Below are 6,000 nucleotides of genomic sequence, written 5' to 3'. Positions count from 1 at the left end.
CCCCACCTATCTACAGCTCGGGGAGACCCTACCTATCTATAGCTAGGGGAGACCCCACCTATCTACAGCTCGGGGAGACCCTACCTATCTATAGCTAGGGGAGACCCCACCTATCTACAGCTAGAGGAGACCCCACCTATCTACAGCTAGAGGAGACCCCACCTATCTACAGCTAGAGGAGACACCACCTATCTACAGCTAGGGGACCCCACCTATCTACAGCTAGGGGAGACCCCACCTATCTACAGCTAAGGGAGACCCTACCTATCTACAGCTAGAGGAGACCCCACCTATCTACTGCTTGGGGAGACCCCACCTATCTACAGCTAGAGGAGACCCCACCTATCTACAGCTAGGAGACCCCACCTATCTACAGCTAGGGGAGACCCCACCTATCTACAACTATAGGAGACCCCACATATCTACAGCTAGGAGACCCCACCTATCTACAGCTAGAGGAGACCCCACCTATCTACAGCTAGAGGAGACCCCACCTATCTACAGCTAGGGGAGACCCCACCTATCTACAGTTTGGGGAGACCCCACCTATCTACAGCTAGGGGAGACCCCACCTATCTACAGCTTGGGGAGACCCCACCTATCTACAACTATAGGAGACCCCACATATCTACAGCTAGGAGACCCCACCTATCTACAGCTAGAGGAGACCCCACCTATCTACAGCTAGAGGAGACCCCACCTATCTACAGCTAGGGGAGACCCCACCTATCTACAGTTGGGGAGACCCCAGCTTGGGAGACCCCCTATCTACAGCTAGGGGAGACCCCACCTATCTACAGCTAGGGGAGACCCCACCTATCTACAGCTTGAGGAGACCCCACCTATCTACAGCTTGGGGAGACCCCACCTATCTACAGCTAGGGGAGACCCCACCTATCTACAGCTAGGGGAGATCCCACCTATCTACAGACCCCACCTATCTACAGAGGAGACCCCACCTATCTACAGCTAGAGGAGACCCCACCTATCTACAGCTAGGAGAGACCCCACCTATCTACAGCTACAGGGAGACCCCACCTATCTACAGCTAGGGGAGACCCCCCACCTATCTACAGTTTGGGAGACCCCACCTATCTACAGCTAGGAGACCCCACCCATCTACAGGGAGACCCCACCTATCTACAGCTAGAGTTGACCCCACCTATCTACAGCTAGAGGAGACCCCACCTATCTACAGCCAGGAGACCCCACCTATCTACAGCTAGAGGAGACCCCACCTATCTACAGCTAGAGGAGACCCCACCTATCTACAGCTAGAGGAGACCCCACCTATCTACAGCTAGAGGAGACCCCACCTATCTACAGCTAGGGGAGACCCCACCTATCTACAGCTAGAGGAGACCCCACCTATCTACAGCTTGGGAGACCCCACCTATCTACAGCTAGAGGAGACCGTGATAAGCCCTATTTCAACACACGGTGGAGTATCCCTTTAAGGACAGTTTTACATGTTCTTGTGGATATTTTTAAAATTATCTTTTTCACAATTTTGATAATCAGGCAGTGAATGCCTGTTATCCTGGGGGATACATTGCCCATATAAGGGTATTTAACCGGGCTGATCACTCACAGATATACTCATGTTTTGAGGCCTGTTCTCTATAGATACTGAATAGGATAAAGGTGTGCAACATTGATTACTTTTAATTTTACTCTAAAATGTGTATTATTGACGAATTCACCAGTATACACATGTTCTCAGCAAGTTTCTGTCAGACATTTCTACAGTACAAGAAACAGCCTCCATAGAGAATATACCGTAGAATATATCTGGTGTGGCGCACCACAGGGAAGATGTTAGAATAAAAAAAAAAACAGGGAACATGAGTTATAAAAATGGGCACATGAACGGTTTAAAAAGTTATGAAATGTTAAGTTTATGTCCTACGTGGCCAATGCATCTTGGGAGAAAAAGTTCGTTTTTTTTTCCATTTCTTTTCTAATGTTGTATGGATAACATGAAATAATGTAGCTAATTAATTGTTTATGAACTGTTTTAAAAGTTGACATATGAACTATAATAAAAAGACTACAATGCAAAATGTTACCCTATATGGGCAATGTATCTCGGGAGATACAGAGTGGAACTTAGAAAATATAGAGATCATATTTTTGAAAAAACATGAACATTTTAGTCTAGATCAGGGGTGTCAAACTCATTTTCCCAGAGGGCCACACTGGAAAAAGAGAATCACACCAAGGGCCAGACATGGAGAGTTTACTGACGTGCTTTTGTTACTGCATGTCACTTTATTTTTTATTTTTTATTAATTGTAAGTCGCTTTGGATAAAAGCGTCAGCTAAATGACATGTAATGTAATGTATTTTTTTTTACATTTTTGGTAGCTTTTTTCATCATTTTTGTTGTTTTTGTCCCGGCTTTTGTGGCTTTCTCAGACACTTGTCACCGTTTTGTAAATTTGTTGCTTTTTTCGACATTTTTGTACACTTTTGGGCGCATTTTTGTTGACATGAAGTCCTACGAAAGTCATCAAAAGAGTTCCTTAGCCATCGTAGAATTTAGCAAATCAAGCAAAACAATTAGTGTTAAAGACACTGACTGAATTGAGAACTGAAATACAAACTCTGACAAGAAAAGACAGAAAGTAACACAGATCAATTTCATGAAAAACTACGGAGAAAAAAGCTTTATTGTTATAATATAAAATATTCAGGATTACAGAGATAGCTGTGGCTGGCAGTAAAGGAGCAATTCAAACTTAAAAAAGCAATGATTTCATATTGAATATGTTTAAATCCTAAATATATCAAGACGTCTGGGGGAACTGTTTCTGATCTATGGAGATTTCAGCTTCTTCTCAGATCAGATCAGAAGTGATGCTCTCTGGTGACAGCGGTGATGACATCATCATATTCATCATCCAATCCCTCCTCAACCTGGGTGGGCGAGCAAATATAGATAATTGATCAGCTGAAGAGTTGTGTTAGAGACAACTGTCAACCATCAGCACCAGGTGAGTTGAGAGAGTTACCTGTGGTCCTGCCTCGATATAAAGACACCATGATGAAAGTGGAGATGCAGAACGGACAGAACACCACCAGGTGGCAGACCAGTCTGACCACAAGAGGGAGGGAGTCTGAGGTTGTGTAAGAGCTCGTAGGAAGGCTTGTGGTCCTAGGTTTCTCTGTAGTGAGAATCAGCTGTCAGGTGAATATCTGGATGAATGAACTCCTGAAATCAAAGGTAACCTCCTCACCTGTGACAGAGACCCAGCTGGGTGGAGACTCTCCAACACTGCTGATGTTGCACTTGTAGAGGCCTTCATCAGACCTGGAAACATTGTGGATGGTCATGTGACCTTCAGGCTCAGTCCTGATGAAGGAGCCATCTTTATAGAAACCAGATGGGAGGATGGAGGACCTCTTTGTTCTACAGGTCAGAGTGAGGTCTTCTCCCTCCATCACAGGGAGGACAGGACTCTGCAGGATCACTGGTCCACCTCAACACAGAGACAAACTACAGCATGTCATCCATTCACACACAGCTTCATCAATACTGACTCCACAGTCTGATCTTACCAGTGACAGTGATGGTGATGCTGTTACTGGTTGCTCCCTCTCTGGACTCACACCAGTAAACTCCACTGTCCTTTGGGCGCATGTAGCTGATGTTACAGGAAGAACCAGCAGATCTTCCCCAGCCATCTCCACACTGAGACCTGGTTTCTCTGGTTGTGTTCCTCCTCAGAGTCCATCCAGCAGAGCTGTCGTCCTCCTCACAGCTCAGAGAGACAGACTGTCCTTCAAACATCTGAGATCTGCTGGGACTCACAGTCAGAGAGGCTGGAGGGAGGAGGGTTTAGAAAACATTAAATAACTCAGAAGAAAGTCTGAAACCCAAACTTGTTTCCTAATATTTGTGTCCTAAATTATGTGATGAATGTAACCTCTCATGTATAATGAGAGTACTAAAACACAGACAAAAACTGGTCATTTACTTCCACGAATGTGATGCATCATGTAAACAGAAATTAGGCTTTTTTTCTTTTTAAACCAGCATGTTACTGTGTTCAGTTGAAGATCTGTCTGACAGGTAAATAAATCCTCATATAACACTGATCCTGTAGACCAGGGGTCACCAACCTTTTTGAAACTGAGAGCTACTTCATGGGTATTGAGTCGTACGAAGGGCTACCAGTTTGATACACTCTTCTGAAATAACAAATGTGCTCAGTTTGCATTTAGTTATATATGATTATTAATGATTAATGATGCTCATCAATGCGAAGACCCTGATCATGTAAATGATTTCTCACAATAATTATCAACAATGACTTGACTTAAGGTGGAAAACAGATAATATCAATATTCAATTTCCATTTTTAGAACAGGCCTGAGGGCTACTCATGTGGTCCTTGGGGGCTAGCTGGTGCCCGCGGGCACCGTGTTGGGGACCCCTGCTGTAGACAGTGGAAACGTGGCAGTTTGACTTTGTAGGGGGAGATAATCCAGCCCAGTCTCACGGCAGTTTGTGAAATGTTCACGTAATTTAATCTATTGATTCGTGTACACGGACACGTTTCTCTAATCCCCCCCCCCCCCCCGTGGTGGTCAGCAAGTTTCTTAAAGTAATTTATTTCAGTGGGAAGCATCTTTCGTGATCACAGCACGATTCTTTGGAAAACAATGTCAAAGTAAAGTCAATGAGAAGATGACGTAGCATTAAGAGAGACTACGGTAGCGAGTAGTATGAAAGCAGTATGAAAGTAGGGGCAGTGGTGGCCTAAAGGTTAGAGAAGTGACCGGGAGGTTGTCGGTTCAATCCCCAGACCGACAGGATAAAATCTGGGTGGGGAAAGTGAAAGAACAGCGCTTGTCCCTCCCTCATTACCACCACTGAGGTGCCCTTGAGCAAGGCCCTTAACCCCCAACCGCTCCAGTGGAGCCAGACTGTGAATGTGATCAGGGCGTTCCAGCAAAAGAGAGGCTGCCTCTCAGTGAACCTCCCCTGAAAAAATAAAGGTTAAATAAAATTAAAAAAAACGCCAGATTTGCATAAGGAGGTTGATCGGGGGGGTTGGACGGGTCAAACAACCGGGGGTCAGGTCCTTTACTAAACCCAACCGTCCCGTTGTTGTCCTGCGTGTCATGTAAACGAAAGCTAAAACAGCGTTTATAGGGCTAAAAACACCAAGAATAACAAAGCTGTATCCAGCTCACCAGAGATGCTTCCCATTGAAATACATTAGTTTAAAAAACACGCTGACCAATCACGAAAAAAAACTAAATATCCGTGTGTACATAAATTAAATAAGGTGAACATTTCACGAACTGCCGAGAGACTGGGCTGGATATTCCTACTTTTGCTAACGTTGTTATTTTACCACTGAATGGGAATAGAAGCTGGACATCTCTATAGACTGACACACGATGGACATTTTTGCTGTGATGGATTTAAGTGTGAAGAGACAACTTTAGGAAAGGGAAGCTGTGTGGTTTAGTACGTCACAAACTTTAAGTTCTAAGAATCTAACTATAGAAAGGGGAACAAATCATCTCTGCCGGGCGTAAACCTTGTATGTTCAAACTCGTTGCTTTTCAGGAAATGAACAAAATGCTCATTTGAAAACATTTCATTGAGCTAATAAAGTCAGACAAAGTCAACCCGTCCCTGTTTGAATATGTGTAACCCTGTGTACTTTAATATAAAGAGTTCTCAGAGTTTATACTGACCTTGGTTTGTTGTGCTGCTCAGCAGTGAGGTCAGAACTGAAGAGAAATGGACCTCAGGTTAGTTTGAGCTTTTACTGCAGACAGACAGAACAACTGTGAGCTCAGAGAAGATGGAGTCCACACTAAATACTCTCAGCGTCTTCCAGCTTTAACACCAGTTTATTCTGCTTCTCTAACACGCTGCAGCTCCGTCCAATCAGCTCTGACGTTAACCCTTTAACTACAGTTTCTCTGCAGCTGTTGTCACAAGGCGTGTAGAGAGAATCAGCTGTCAGGTGAATATCT

General features: G+C 44.5%; 1 protein-coding gene across 1 annotated transcript in view; it reads right to left on the bottom strand.

Moving 5' to 3' along the window:
* The window catches only part of LOC114546119 (high affinity immunoglobulin gamma Fc receptor I-like), a 136,842-nt gene that overhangs the window by 130,789 nt on the left and 53 nt on the right, over nucleotides 1-6,000 (bottom strand). The window contains exon 2 of the mRNA XM_028564783.1: nucleotides 5,716-5,751. The gene's annotated coding sequence lies outside the window, so the exon portion shown is untranslated. The remainder of the gene's footprint in view (nucleotides 1-5,715; nucleotides 5,752-6,000) is intronic.

Source organism: Perca flavescens, chromosome 19, assembly GCF_004354835.1.
Source record: "Perca flavescens isolate YP-PL-M2 chromosome 19, PFLA_1.0, whole genome shotgun sequence".
NCBI classification, from domain to species: domain Eukaryota; kingdom Metazoa; phylum Chordata; class Actinopteri; order Perciformes; family Percidae; genus Perca; species Perca flavescens.
This window is presented reverse-complemented; position numbering and strand designations above follow the sequence as displayed.